General features: G+C 33.0%; 2 protein-coding genes across 3 annotated transcripts in view; one reads left to right on the top strand and one right to left on the bottom strand.

The window, feature by feature from the left end:
- The window catches only part of wech (tripartite motif containing 71 protein wech), a 155,422-nt gene that overhangs the window by 18,899 nt on the left and 119,860 nt on the right, over positions 1-16,663 (bottom strand). The window lies entirely within an intron of this gene.
- The window catches only part of Cpap1-g (cuticular protein analogous to peritrophins 1-G), a 29,264-nt gene continuing 19,301 nt past the window's right edge, over positions 6,701-16,663 (top strand). For both annotated transcript variants that reach the window (XM_076412972.1, XM_076412971.1), the window contains exon 1: positions 6,701-6,838. The gene's annotated coding sequence lies outside the window, so the exon portion shown is untranslated. The remainder of the gene's footprint in view (positions 6,839-16,663) is intronic.

Here is a 16,663-nt window from a genome sequence, read left to right as displayed (position 1 = left end):
TCGGCGCAAAAACTCGGATATATTACGCTGATCATCTTCAAACACTGCTCCGAATCATCAACTCGTCAATGTTTTTGGTCAAAAGTGAGCTCGCGCGGCACCCACTTTGCACAGAGCTTTCTCATACCCAAATATTGAATTAATGATATAAAGTATACGATCAGTAGATATCTTTAGAGTGTCTGCTATTTCATTCAGTTTCTATTTACGGTCATTCAAAATAATTTAGTGGATTTTTTAAAATGTTTTCGTCGGCAACAACCTCTTTCGGGCGTCCGCTGCGTCCACCGTCTTCGGTGCTCATTTCACCACGTCTAAACTTAGCATACCAATCCTTGATCGTTGATTTTTTGGGGCAGTATCCGGAAATTCTGCATCAAGCCAAGTTTTTGCTTCAACTGTATTTTTTCCATCAAAAAGCAATATTTATCAACGCGCGAAATTCTTTTTTAAGCATTTATTTCACAATAACAAAAGTTGCTTTACTCAAAATGCTATAATTCACAAACTAATGATCCGACGGCTATCAAATTTATACACACATTTTTGGAGGGTTTTGAGGCTAACTAAAAAACATATTGATTTAAGTCTAGTAGCGCCATCTGTGTGTCAGACCGGGGACTTTTCAATTGACCTGTTACTATAACTCGAAAATATTGTAAATGTAATTTCAAATTTGTCCTTAATACTTCCGCAATTTGTTATAACACGAAACTCGTCTAAAAGAACTTGCGTTCGTCTATCTTCTACTAAAATTCTTCTTTAAAAATATTATTATCGCTGTTGAAATATTTGTTTAGTTTCTTATAAATATATGTATATGTATCAACCTTAAATAACGTTCAAGACTTCGAAAATAACAACACTGGATCAATCAAAAAATTACAAACAGCCATTGCCAAAATACAATACTGGCTTGGTAAATGGTATATGAAATTGATTTCACCAACAAAAGAATCGAGCACAGGATAGTATATATAAATCAACAAATAATTCCGTATAGAAATACAGTCAAATATGTTGGCAGGACCTTTGATCTTGAACTCAGGTGGAAGCCACATGTTAAATATGTGAAGAACTGGTTATTAGGTGGACGATTCCATGATTCTGTGAGCTTTTACTTCACCAACAAGTCTCTGTATTTCATTCTGGGGTTGTACCAGCCAAAGCGAAATAGAAATATTATACAAAGACCCGAAAAAAAGGTACGACGAGATATTGTTGATGCTCCATGGTTCATTCGTAATGGCAATCCGTATAAAGACCTGAAGGTAGAAACTGTCGCTAACGTTACCAATAACTATGCCCAAAGACACGAACAGAAGCCTCATCAGCACATCAATGTTGAGGTTCATTCACTCCTAGATGATGATGGCTTAGTTGGAAGATTAAAGAGAATTAAACCATAATTACCATATAAAACCTTACTGGTGTTGATTTACTAGATTGCTATAATAAATAACTAGCGACCCGCCCCGGCTTCGCACGGGTGCAATGCTGATACTAAATTAAATACACTACAGAAAAAATATGAACGTTGTATATAAAAACATAGCGGCCCGCTCCGACTTTGCACGGGCATAAAATATATATGCCTATGTCACTCAATGAAAACATGATTAAAATCGATCCAGTATTTTTGGTTCATTCATTACTGCCCTTGGCCTGCACGCATTAAATTTGGAGTAAAACAATTCCTCTTCCCCTATACTTACTATGAAGATTTCCTGCTATGTTTGGAATATCTAAATTCATATAATTTTTATTACATTACACATTTTTAAACGCAAATTTTAAATTTGTAATATCTTCGAAAATATTTGTTTAATTTACATGCTGTAAGGAACCATATTGATCTATATTAATTGCACACTGTATTTAAGGTACTTAATTCGATAAGGATTAATGCCGTATTGCTTAAAATAGCTTCGTAAATAAGCCATTTTCTCACGTAAAAAGTAAACAATAAAAATGGTTATCCCTAAAAGATAAACATATACCATCGCGGACTTTTTTGTAGACCTTTTTATGGTGTACAATACTGTAGTACATTAATTTGATCTAACTCGTAGGGTTAGGCAGCGTTTTTGCTAATTGCTAAATAAGCCTAAAAAAATAGGTTAATTTACGACATCACGTTAGAAACCTCTAAAATTAGCAATGTTGCCTTAGTATATTATGCATGTATTATACATATAAACCTTCCTCTAATCACTCTATCTATTGAAAAAAACCGCATCAACATCCGTTGCTTAGTTTTAAAGATTTAAGCGCACATAGGGATATAGGGACAGAAAAGGCGACTTTGTTTTATACTATGTAGTGATGATAAAAAATCGCGATCGTGGTGATGAATGGTTAAAATTGGTTCACATTAACGAGTGTCTGCTGTGTCGTTAATCTCTATATCCGCCTATGAAGTTAAAAATGTTTGTTCAACTATATTGCTAGATATAGCACGAGGCTTTGATAAGGTATGGTATGAGGGCCTTGTTCATAAGCTACAGAAAATGTTATCGAAACAACAAACTGAGCTACTGAAATCTTACGTTACAGCCAGAATGTTTAAAGTCAAACTAGAGGAAGCCTACTATTCAATAAAAGAAGTTAGAACAGGTGTACTACAAGGATGTGTAGTGGGGCCAGTGCTTTATCTACTCTACACTTGTGATATACCACAAATGGAAAATAACACTATGGCGACATTTGCCGAAGATACTGCAACTATTTCTGTCGCAGACGATAGCGAAAAAGCCACACGAAAAACAGACAATTACGACAGCAAACAGACAATATAAAAATTGGACCCAAACTGGGTAAAACAAGGAAATCTGTGCTGGTGCATTTTACGTATCATCAGACCGCACAAGCATCAATAACAATAAATCAGTTTGAAGTCGGTACCGCGCCCAAATAATACAAAAATAACAATATAATTTTGTGACATATACAAAAAATTAAATTACGAACAAAACAAATCTAATTTGTTGTTCGTACTAACTGCAAAGTGGTCAGTTGGTAGTAGTTAAAATAATATTGTAAATAAATAAACAGGTTTAATTAGGTATTAAGCTAAACTGCGTGTATATAGTAGAATAAAATACGCGTAGTAGATAGGTTAAATTTTTGTTTATTCTCATTTGGTTATTACAACGATTATTATGTACATATTTTATTTTAAAACTTTTTTTTTTGGGGTTAAAATCTAAGATTGATTATTTCTTACGTTTTAATGAGTTCCTTATTAATTTTTTGAAGTCGGTTAATTTTTTTGTTAAAAATATTTTATTTGTAATAATTGATGTTCACTTTTACACCTACTACAGGTTACAGAATGTTCCAGATTTATCACCGCACAAGGCTGGCTATGTAGTTATCATGGTTTGACATCTAAACCAACCAACACATCGCAATGGAACGTATTTGACGATAAGAAAAGTGAAGTTAATCACTGATCGCTGATCAGGTGATATAAACTCTGCACGATATCTCAAATAAATAATGAAGATATCTCATTTACTATTAACAAAATTTCAACCCTCACTATCTCCCACAAAACATATATTTATTTCACTTACCTCTTAAATGTAGTGTTTTTTAGTGTCAATACGTAAACATTTTTTTAAAATAAATACAAATTAAAGACATAACATTGACAATAACAGGTACAAAGACGCGAACAGTGAACAATTGCTAGTCTGATGAGTCGTGTGTAGGACAAGGGTGTAGAAAAAACAATCGGAAATATTTCAGACCGTCCAAGGTCAAGCCAAATTTCAACCAGTCCTATACCGAAATAACTATATAAAATAAACCAGTACGTTAAAACAATTAACGTGTTCGTATTTCTAATCGATTTCTATTTAATTTTGGTAACCAATAATTTATAAATCTCTATTTATTAATATATAGTTATCCATCATCAGTAGAGCCATCAGATAACTTCGAAATCAAGCTTGCAGAATCATTTAATATCATCGGTTCTAATCAGTGCTATTATCCTTGCATAGTTCCTTGTAATCTAATGCCTTTTTTCGAGAGTTATCCGAGACAAACAGTTTGTATTTTTAGCTAATGTGAGATTTGTATATTCAAATATGTTATCAGGGATAGCAAAATCAAAGAATCTCTATTAACTAGGATTTATATTCAGCCTGAAGTTCAACAGGACAGGTTTGGATTACTACTTGGTTTTATTGATTACTACTTAGTGCAACCCCATATTTGCACACTATAGGTCCAAACTGGCTTTATGATTGATTGATAAACAGTGCAGTTGCTTGACTTTAAGTCTAATCTGCTTTGCTTTTTGTCTTTTGCATGTAGCAGCGTAAGATCTGGTTTTTGAGCATAATTATTAGAACAACATGATGATTGCTTTTCGTGGCAGCAAGCCACGTGAAATATCATCAATTCCAGGGGCTTTTTAGGATTGAGATTATTGTCAGTTTCTGTTGCTTTCCATAGCGAGCGATCTTTGTCTGCTTCCGAGCTTACTTCACTTATATATTTTCCAAAACATCCCTTTATATGCCTTAATAGTTTGATTTGTCTGTCATACTCTACTAGCTTTTCGTGTTTCTTTAATCAGTTCCCTAAATTCAAGGGGGTGATTTACCCTATATAGTGATTTGCCTCTTGCTGTTGGGGTAGCTTCTTTTGCAGCAGACTCAATTTGTTCTATTATACTTCAGGTATGTTGCACAAGATCGTCTATATTTTTGAGTTTTGCGTTTAAACTGAGTTGTTCCTGCATTATGTCTGAACGTGTCCAGTTAACAAATTTGTTAGTGAGGTTAGGTTTCCACGTTATAATTCTTAAGAACGAATTACTTATTTTTGTTCTTCTTTGTCTCGTTTTTGGGATTCTTCAAATTTTCCTACCCTGCCTGCTAACTGACTGAAATTGTGTCGCATTTCAGTCCGAAATTCACTGATAAATTTCATCACATCGACGATGGTTTATTCGTTGGTTTCATCAGTCCTTTTTTCACTTTGTTGTATATTTTAATTTTCAATGGTAAATACATGAAAAAAGGTTTGATAAATTGCAACAACGTGGAAGCAATACAGCTACTGGACAACACGCAGGCAATCAGAAGATTGATGTGAACTAAACCACACGAACTTGTTCAATGTGTAAGTGTATTCTTAACTTGCATATTAAAGGAAGTACAACAGAACAGTAGTAATAAATATTTGTAAAATAAGATTGTACTGTAACATATCTAATGTAAGATGTAACTAAAAAATGGTAGATGGCTTTGTCGAGTTTTGAGTGTTGTCGAGTCGTCTTAATCGTTGTAATAGGTCAATTGAAAAGGCCCCGGCCTACCATAGTAAAACACATTTTTTTGACAAAATTAGTTTTTTTATTCAAGATAATTCCCTTCAAGGGTAATACACTGATTATATTGACCCTCCAACTTTTCGATACCATTTTTGTACTATGATTTGTCCTCTGCTTCAAAATAGGCCGCAGTTTCGGCGATCACCTTTTCATTTGACGAAAATTTCATTCTTTTGCGATCGGAGAACAGGAAATAGTCGCCGGGGGCCAGATCTGGAGAATACGGTGGATGAGGAAGCAATTCGAAGCCCAATTCATGGATTTTTGCCATCGTTTTCACTGACTTGTGGCACGGTGCATTGTCTTGGTGAAGCAACACTTTCTTTTTCTTCAAATGCGACCGTTTTTCAACGATTTCCTCTTTCAAAAGGTCCAATAATGCCATGTAATAGACGCTGTTGATGGTCCTTCCTTTTTCAAGGTTGTTAATGAAAATTATTCCAGGCGCATTCCAAAATACAGACGCCATAACCTTGCCAGTCGACTCTTGCCTTTTCTCACGCTTTGGAGCGAGTTCATCGTGTGTAGTCCACTCGGATGACTATCGATTAGACTTCGGAGTGAAATGATGGAGCCATGTTTCATCGATTGTCACATATAGACGCAAAAACTGCTTTGCTGCTGCTGCGGGTTTATTACACTTGATCATCTTCAAACACTGCTTCGAATCATCAACTTGTCGTTGGTTTTGGTCAAAAGTGAGCTCACGCGGTACCCACTTTGCACAGAACTTTCTCATACCCAAATATTCGTGAATGATATGTGTATGTACACGTTCAGTTGATATTTTTACTGTATTTTTCCCCTTCAAAAAGCAATATCTTATCAACACGCGAAATTCCTTTTTATCCATTTTTTTTAACAATAACAAAATTTGCATCACTCAAAATGTTATAATTCACAAACTAATGATCCGACAGCTGTCGAATTTATACACGCATCTTTTGAGGGCTAGAGCTAACTAAAACATATGGATATATTCCAGTAGCGCCATCTATGTGTCAGGCCGGAGACCTTTCAGTTGACTTGTTACTGCTATAATTTTGTTTAGCTGAAATTTAAAGAATCATTACAATATTTTGTTAAGTCAAATCGACTAGTAATGACTTTTGAACGGTACTGTACACGAGTTTTATTTCAGACCAAAGTTCTCGTAATTCGCGAAAAAAAAACACCCTTTACCTCACGGTCTGCATGTAACAGATAATTACGGCGATTTTTCCCAATAGCGTTACATATAAATACAGTTCCTTGTATAACATTATTAGCCGTAAAGCATACCATGTCCCCCCTCCCTCGCCCCGAGCAAGAATCCGTCGCGGATCTCCCCCCCGAAAACGGCCGCTTTCACGGCGTTCCCCGCGAATCTCCAGGTCCTGCCGCGATCGAAATCAAACCTCAGTCTTCGACCGCGCTCTGATCCGATCGAATTGATCCCCCAACGAACGACGAGAGAGAACCAGTGTACCCGCAGCGGACCCCAGCCAGGTGAGTGCCACCCACAACCCCCTCGAACGAATTGACCGTATAAGGCCGGGTTCGATTCCTCGATCGATCAGAATTCCGAAAAAAAAAACGGAGCGAACCATTTTTCGGTAAATATCAAGGCCGGTCTTCTCGCGTTGACTCACATCCGCCAGAAAACAATCTAAAATGATCTGTAACAGTTTTAATGAGCCATTTCACTTTCATTTTGGTCAGCCTCGCGATAAGCACGTAGATAATTCGGATATTAATTATTTTTGTCTGCGATAATGTCTGGAAGCTTTCTTGCAAACATACCACCCGTCAGAACCTAAGGAAACCCTGCTATGGCAAAGAAACGTTTTTATTAACTCATATTTTTACTAAATATATTTAAAGGCTAATTGGTCTCTATTTTAATGACATCTACGTTCTAATTCGTTGGAAAATCCATTGGACTTTAGGCTCTTTTCTTGTAAGTCACCTTTGAAATATCCCTACTGTTAACCATAAACATTGCTTCTTCCAATGGCCCTTATATCTTCCCTCCACCACAGAAATATCTTGATGGGACATTTTTATAAACTCTAGTTCGTTTTTAACTCCGATTTTTATAGAAAATGGTACATATTTTTACTAAATACTTTTAAAGAATGATTGTTCTCCCCTTTAATGACATCTATGTTCGAAATTGTTGAAAAATCCATAGGGTTATTGGTCCTTTTCTTGTAAGTAATCTTTGAAATATCCCTACTGTCAACCATAGACGTTCCTTTTTTATTCCGATGGTCCTTATATTTTTCCTCCAACACAGAAATATCCTGATGGGATATCTCTTCATGCTCGTCGTGGATCGTGGACTCCGAAGTTTATGGCGATACATGCAACAAATATATTTTTAAAGTGAAATCATGATCATAATACATGCACATACCCAATATATAAGGCTAAAATAATAACTATTTTATTCAAGAGAAGATAACTAACATTCACGAACGATCTGACATTGTTATATATTTATGGAATGAGCTCTTGTCGTAAACCAAACATCTAGCTAATATTCTTCAAAATATATCATAAAACCGCATTCAAAAATGATGATAGCTGGTGAATCGGGCACGACACTAGTCGATTAATCCAGAATGTTATTATTTAAAAATAACCCTGATGATGGTCGATGCATAATACGAAACTTTCAGTTCCCATTATTTTATCGATTTATATAAAAGTATTATAGGATTTGAGGCACATGGTCATTTATTTTACGACGAATACCCTGTATATGCGGCCTTTAATATGGTTCCATGTCTCATGATCTATTGAAAAATATAATCTTTCTGAAAGGGCTTTCGAAATATGGTTCGGTCGATTGTTGTTTTAGCCCTTTTTTAAGTAACTGTTTCCTTTAAACATTGTTTCATTCTGACAGTCTTTTCATGCTCATCGTTGATAGCATTATAACAGGTCAATTGAAAATTCCCCGGTCTATCATAGTAAAACATATTTTTTTGGCAAAATTAGTTTTTTTTATTCAATATAATTCCCTTCAAGGATGATACACTGATTATAGCGACAGTCCAACTTTTCGATACCATTTTTGTAGTACGATTTGTCCTTTGCTTCAAAATAGGCCTCAGTTTCATCGATAACCTCTTCATTCGACGAACATTTCTTCTCAGCGAGCTTTCTTTTAAGATATGAGAACAGGAAATAGCCGCTGGAGGCCAGATCGGGACAAAACGGTGGATGAGGAAGCAATTCGAAGCCCAATTCATGGATTCTTGACACGATGCATTGTCTTGGTGAAGCAGAACTTTCTTTTTCTTCAAATGCAGCCGTTTCTCGGCGATTTCGTCGTTCAAACTGTCCAATAACGCTATGTCATAGTCGCTGTTGATAGTTCTTCCGCTTTCAAGGTAGTTAATGAACATTATTCTATGCACACCCCAAAATATAGACGCCATAACCTTGCCAGCCGACTGTTGCGTTTTCCCACGCTTTGGAGCGGGCTCATCGTGTGCAGTCCAATGGGATGACTGTCGATTGGACTTCGGAGGGAAATGATGGAGCCATTTTTCATCAATTGTCACATATCGACGCAAAACTAGGGTTTATTACGCTTGATCATTTTCAAACACTGCTCCGAATCATCAATTCGTCATTGTTTTTGGTCAAAAGTGAGCTCACGCGGCACCCACTTTGCACAGAGCTTTCTAATACCCAAACATTCGTGAATGATATGATGTACACGTTCAGTTGATATCTTCAGAGTGTCTGCTATTTAATTCAGCTTCAATTTACGGTTATTCAAAATCATTTTGTGGATTTTTTTTATGTTTTCGAACGTAACAACCTATTTTGGACGTCCACTGCGTTCACCGTCTTCGGTGCTCATTTCACTATGTCTAAACTTAGCATACCAAACCTTGATGGCTGATTTTCCTGAGGCAGTATCCGACATCAAGCCAAGTTTTTTGCTTCAACTGTATTTTTTCCCTTCAAAAAGCAATATTTTATCTTTTTTATCCATTTTGTTTCAAAATAACAAAAGTTGCTTCACACAAAATGCTATAATTCACAAGCTAATGATCCGACAGCTGTCAAATTTATACACGCACCTTTTGACGGTTTGGGCTAATTAAAAAACATATGGATTTAATTCTAGTAGCGCCATCTATGTGTCAGGCCTGGAGACTTTTCAATTCACCTATTAACTAGGGGAAAACATCGAAATCGATTTTTAGGAAGTTGTATGAAACAAGTGAGTGTTTTTATCAGCTTTCCCACTTTCTTCTTTTTTCCTATCCATAACTAAAATGCTTTTTATGAATTTTTTAAATTTAATTCACCACAAATATAGTGAAAATGTCATCTGGATAAATTCATAAGTTCCGCAATTACAACAAAAATACCAAAACAACAGTTCTTACAGTTCTTATCCAACATATTGATGTATTGAAGTTTATCTCGTCATTTCCACGTATTCATCGCGAATTTGAATAATAAAACAGGCGCTAAAACGTCAAAACGATAGAAAAAGTGTATCCTTCTCTTTCGCATGACCTTTCTGGTGCTATGAATAATATGTTGTCCAAGAAAACGCGCACAATGTCAAGATTAGAATGGGATGTGTTCGATCAGCATACCTTCGAAGAGCTTATAAAACGACCGCCTGAATAGCTTTAATGGCCTATAGAAAGAAATCTTAAGATCATTGCCAACTAATTAGGTTTGACCTCTCCGCAATTTTCTATTCTTTTTAAAATACTATATGTTTTAAGTCCACGTCTTATTTAATTCCTCACGTATTTTTCAAATAAATAACTAAAAATCTCCTGACCTCAGATCAGGGCTGTATGGTGGGCGCCTTATTACTAACCAAATCTCAATAACGTTCGCGGTACTACGTACTTTGATCAAACCTTTGCACGTATTCTGAATATCTGGTGAGTTCTCAATAATCACGTTTCAAATTCGATCTCCAATGAACATTCGTTTAAAAAAAAAGGAATGAGGTAAGCTTTATTTGAAAAATTCACCGATTAAAAATATATCAAGCGATACAAATTTATATTGACGATAATGAATCATCGGCCATTGTTTGTTGGATGATTTAACTGATATTATTTATTTGATTTAATTTATTTGTTTTACAATTGACAGTGCAGAAAGTCTAGCTGCCGTCCGAACTTTTTCTTTCGCCATTGTTTGTTCATAATTGTTATAACAACTCGAATAACGAAAATGGAAATATGTCTGTGTGTGACAAGGCAGTAATTATTGTTATTCAACTTCTTTTGAGGAAACTAATTACCTTAATAAAATCCTTACATGTATTCTGAAAATATAGTCGTAGATCTGATGATTCTGTTTACTAAACTTGAACATTTGGTTACTAAAATAAGCAAGAATTTACCCATTAAAAATATTGAAATTATGCCGAAGTCTAGGTGTGATAAGCCACTAATTATTGTTATTCAACTTGCTTGTTGTTTAATTTAAAAGTGCATTGGCACGTTAGCGGTCGCATATAATCGCTGGTCCGAATTTTCGAAGGAAAATTAGTATTCTCCACTGATCAAACACCGAAAAATCCAACGATGATTCGGGGTTTCGCTGGTCGAAATGGGCTTTCTAATTTCTTTCGATCCAGCAATATCCTTTATGCGTTTATTACTCAATTTCTGTACCTACTCGGTCGTTGTTTCCCTGACGCTTCGAGGAACCTCTGTTATTGACACTTCTTAAATGTCCCGTTATGCTATAAAGGGAAAAGAGAGTCCGTCCTATCCGTTTTCAACCGAAAATCCAATGTAAACAACGAGAGAACAAGAAATCTTTAAGCCGTACTAAAAAAAGTACTGCGTACCACGGTTGGTTTCGGGAAAGATTCAATAGATTTTAAACCGTGACGTGGTCATAAATCTTTGTTATTTCCCGGTGATTGTTATCATTAAATTTAAATATATTTCTTGTAGTTTTGGTAAAATGACAAGAAATTGTATACTTCTGAGTATCATTACTATTAATACATTTGCAACAATTTTTTTCAAGTTTTAAGTTTCAATATTACGCAAAATGATTAGGCACTGAACAACTTTAAACTTACAGAAAAACCTCAAAACATTCTTATTATTAGAGAACCCTCAATATCACAAATACATAAATATTTATATTTATAATAAACATAGTTGTATTTTATATTACACATATTTGGAATTATAAAGTTATAATGTAGGATCAACAGCAATTAATATGATCTATGTTTCATAGATATTCTGCGATAATAATACATATATATTGTTCTTTAAACTAGACCGTATTACTCCAGTTTTCATCTTTTTAAATATCATCGGATACTGTTATATTTTCACGTAAAATTTCTCTCAAAATTACTGTTATTCCTCTGCAATCTATTGCACAGAATCACTTAATAGAAATCAGCTATTAAACACGCTGCCACTTTCCAAAAGAGAGAGACCCGAGCCTATTTCAACTTCCAGTTTTACGGGATTGTTAATAATCATCATCATCTAATAAACAACAGCGTTTTGTCTTGAAAACGTAAAAGTTCAAAGTTAGTCGGATGTCATTTCTAATAATAAAAATACAACATTCTCTGAATGTGTCCTTTACACCATCCAGCACATATAATGCACATGTAAAATAACAATCATTAACATTTTGGCTATACTACATGACTAATGGTTAAGAGCTGTTGGGCTCGGTCTTAAGACATTTTTCTTAAACCTGCTCATCAGTGTGTGACATTGAACTATGGCGTTTGATTTATTTCGACGCCGCCTGGTACCAAGGAAAACCGGCATACATTGGATAGAAAGAAATTTCTATTTTTATTTATTTTTTGTTAATAAACTTTGCTGGAACATATTTTTGGTAAATATGATGGAAAAGACTATAACATGTTAATTAAAATATCAATTTCTACGTAGAATTTAATGCTAAATAAGGCAGTAGTATTGGATTACAACTAACAATATATAAAAGTTGAAATAATGAGAAAAATAAATCGTTTTGATTGGTTTTTCTTCTAATAATTTCTATGCCTGGAAAATTATATGATATTTTAGTGAAAATACCAGTATATGTGTAGAATTTAATGCTCAACAACGTGGTATAATTATATTTTGGGTATAACTGAAACTTCTATAAAATAATAATTAAAATATGAGTTAATCTATAAATATTTTTCAGTAATTAATTTTGAATTTTCGCTTATAAATATGGAACGAAACAAGATATGCTTCTAAAATTACCAGTACTTATATAGAATTAAATGCTAAGTAAGATAGCACGACTACTCTTGCTGTAAGTTTCATAGTTTTAAAAAAATATTGATAAAACATCTTTTTTGCTAGTTACATATTAAACAGAATTTTGTTTATATCTTAAAAACTATTAATCTTACATGAAAAATAATGTTACTTTCGATTTTCTCATCATAATATTCATAAAATATGGTAGTTTTACCTCATTTGGAAGCCAAAAAATTTTCGACGTTTTTTCCATATATATACTCAGGGAAAATCGCGATTTTTGGCAATTTTCAGACTTTTCTTTATAACTCTAGTTTAATCAAAGATAGATTAATGTAAATTGATCTACTTGGGTAAAAATACATGCTTAACAATATGGTAGCATTATATTTAATGTAAATTTGAAAGTTTAGAGATATTTGGTTCAAACGTCTTTTTACAAGAAAATTGTATGAACCCATATTTTACGGATATCTCAAAAACTATTCACTCTATGCCGAAAACAATAATCATATTGTTTCTCCCGTCATATTTTTGACCAGAAATGAAAGTTTTAGCCTGTTTGAAGATCTAAACTTTTTTTACATTTTTTCCATATATATACTCAGGGAAAATCGCGATTTTTGGCCATTTTCAGACTTTTCTTTATAACTCTAGTTTAATCAAAGATAGATTAATGTAAATTGATCTACTTGGGTAAAAATACATGCTTAACAATATGGTAGCATTATATTTAATGTAAATTTGAAAGTTTAGCGATATTTGGTTCAAACGTCTTTTTACAAGAAAATTGTATGAACCCATATTTTACGGATATCTCAAAAACTATTCACTCTATGCCGAAAACAATAATCATATTGTTTCTCCCGTCATATTTTTGACCAGAAATGAAAGTTTTAGCCTGTTTGAAGATCTAAACTTTTTTTACATTTTTTCCATATATATACTCAGGGAAAATCGCGATTTTTGGCCATTTTCAGACTTTTCTTTATAACTCTAGTTTAATCAAAGATAGATTAATGTAAATTGATCTACTTGGGTAAAAATACATGCTTAACAATATGGTAGCATTATATTTAATGTAAATTTGAAAGTTTAGCGATATTTGGTTCAAACGTCTTTTTACAAGAAAATTGTATGAACCCATATTTTACGGATATCTCAAAAACTATTCACTCTATGCCGAAAACAATAATCATATTGTTTCTCCCGTCATATTTTTGACCAGAAATGAAAGTTTTAGCCTGTTTGAAGATCTAAACTTTTTTTACATTTTTTCCATATATATACTCAGGGAAAATCGCGATTTTTGGCCATTTTCAGACTTTTCTTTATAACTCTAGTTTAATCAAAGATAGATTAATGTAAATTGATCTACTTGGGTAAAAATACATGCTTAACAATATGGTAGCATTATATTTAATGTAAATTTGAAAGTTTAGCGATATTTGGTTCAAACGTCTTTTTACAAGAAAATTGTATGAACCCATATATTACGGATATCTGAAAAACTATTCACTCTATGCCGAAAACAATAATCATATTGTTTTTCCCGTCATATTTTTGACCAGAAATGCAAGTTTTAGCCTGTTTGAAGATCTAAACTTTTTTTACATTTTTTCCATATATATACTCAGGGAAAATCGCGATTTTTGGCCATTTTCAGACTTTTCTTTATAACTCTAGTTTAATCAAAGACAGATTAATGTAAATTGTACTACTTGGTTAAAAATACATACTTAACAATATGGTAGCATTATATTTGATGTAAATTTGAAAGTTTAGCGATATTTGGTGCAAACGTCTTTTTACAAGAAAATTGTATGAACCCATATTTTACGGATATCTCAAAAACTATTCACTCTATGCCGAAAACAATAATCATATTGTTTTTCCCGTCATATTTTTGACCAGAAATGAAAGTTTTAGCCTGTTTGAAGATCTAAACTTTTTTTACATTTTTTCCATATATATACTCTGGGAAAATCGCGATTTTTGGCCATTTTCAGACTTTTCTTTATAACTCTAGTTTAATCAAAGACAGATTAATGTAAATTGTACTACTTGGGTAAAAATACATACTTAACAATATGGTAGCATTATATTTGATGTAAATTTGAAACTTTAGCGATATTTGGTGCAAACGTCTTTTTACAAGAAAATTGTATGAATCCATATTTTACGGATATCTCAAAAACTATTCACTCTATGCCGAAAACAATAATCATATTGTTTTTCCCGTCATATTTTTGACCAGAAATGAAAGTTTTAGCCTGTTTGAAGATCTAAACTTTTTTTACATTTTTTCCATATATATACTCAGGGAAAATCGCGATTTTTGGCCATTTTCAGACTTTTCTTTATAACTCTAGTTTAATCAAAGACAGATTAATGTAAATTGTACTACTTGGTTAAAAATACATACTTAACAATATGGTAGCATTATATTTGATGTAAATTTGAAAGTTTAGCGATATTTGGTGCAAACGTCTTTTTACAAGAAAATTGTATGAACCCATATTTTACGGATATCTCAAAAACTATTCACTCTATGCCGAAAACAATAATCATATTGTTTTTCCCGTCATATTTTTGACCAGAAATGAAAGTTTTAGCCTGTTTGAAGATCTAAACTTTTTTTACATTTTTTCCATATATATACTCTGGGAAAATCGCGATTTTTGGCCATTTTCAGACTTTTCTTTATAACTCTAGTTTAATCAAAGACAGATTAATGTAAATTGTACTACTTGGGTAAAAATACATACTTAACAATATGGTAGCATTATATTTGATGTAAATTTGAAAGTTTAGCGATATTTGGTGCAAACGTCTTTTTACAAGAAAATTGTATGAATCCATATTTTACGGATATCTCAAAAACTATTCACTCTATGCCGAAAACAATAATCATATTGTTTTTCCCGTCATATTTTTGACCAGAAATGAAAGTTTTAGCCTGTTTGAAGATCTAAACTTTTTTTACATTTTTTCCATATATATACTCAGGGAAAATCGCGATTTTTGGCCATTTTCAGACTTTTCTTTATAACTCTAGTTTAATCAAAGACAGATTAATGTAAATTGTACTACTTGGTTAAAAATACATACTTAACAATATGGTAGCATTATATTTGATGTAAATTTGAAAGTTTAGCGATATTTGGTGCAAACGTCTTTTTACAAGAAAATTGTATGAACCCATATTTTACGGATATCTCAAAAACTATTCACTCTATGCCGAAAACAATAATCATATTGTTTTTCCCGTCATATTTTTGACCAGAAATGAAAGTTTTAGCCTGTTTGAAGATCTAAACTTTTTTTACATTTTTTCCATATATATACTCTGGGAAAATCGCGATTTTTGGCCATTTTCAGACTTTTCTTTATAACTCTAGTTTAATCAAAGACAGATTAATGTAAATTGTACTACTTGGGTAAAAATACATACTTAACAATATGGTAGCATTATATTTGATGTAAATTTGAAAGTTTAGCGATATTTGGTGCAAACGTCTTTTTACAAGAAAATTGTATGAATCCATATTTTACGGATATCTCAAAAACTATTCACTCTATGCCGAAAACAATAATCATATTGTTTTTCCCGTCATATTTTTGACCAGAAATGAAAGTTTTAGCCTGTTTGAAGATCTAAACTTTTTTTACATTTTTTCCATATATATACTCAGGGAAAATCGCGATTTTTGGCCATTTTCAGACTTTTCTTTATAACTCTAGTTTAATCAAAGACAGATTAATGTAAATTGTACTACTTGGTTAAAAATACATACTTAACAATATGGTAGCATTATATTTGATGTAAATTTGAAAGTTTAGCGATATTTGGTGCAAACGTCTTTTTACAAGAAAATTGTGTGAACCCATATTTTACGGATATCTCAAAAACTATTCACTCTATGCCGAAAACAATAATCATATTGTTTTTCCCGTCATATTTTTGACCAGAAATGAAAGTTTTAGCCTGTTTGAAGATCTAAACTTTTTTTACATTTTTTCCATATATATACTCTGGGAAAATCGCGATTTTTGGCCATTTTCAGACTTT

This window comes from Rhynchophorus ferrugineus, unplaced genomic scaffold (genome assembly GCF_030347505.1).
Source record: "Rhynchophorus ferrugineus isolate W39M unplaced genomic scaffold, kcgeb_rfMv2 rfM8, whole genome shotgun sequence".
Classification (NCBI taxonomy): domain Eukaryota; kingdom Metazoa; phylum Arthropoda; class Insecta; order Coleoptera; family Curculionidae; genus Rhynchophorus; species Rhynchophorus ferrugineus.
Note: the sequence above shows the minus strand (reverse complement) of the source record. Positions and strands in the feature narration are given on the sequence as shown.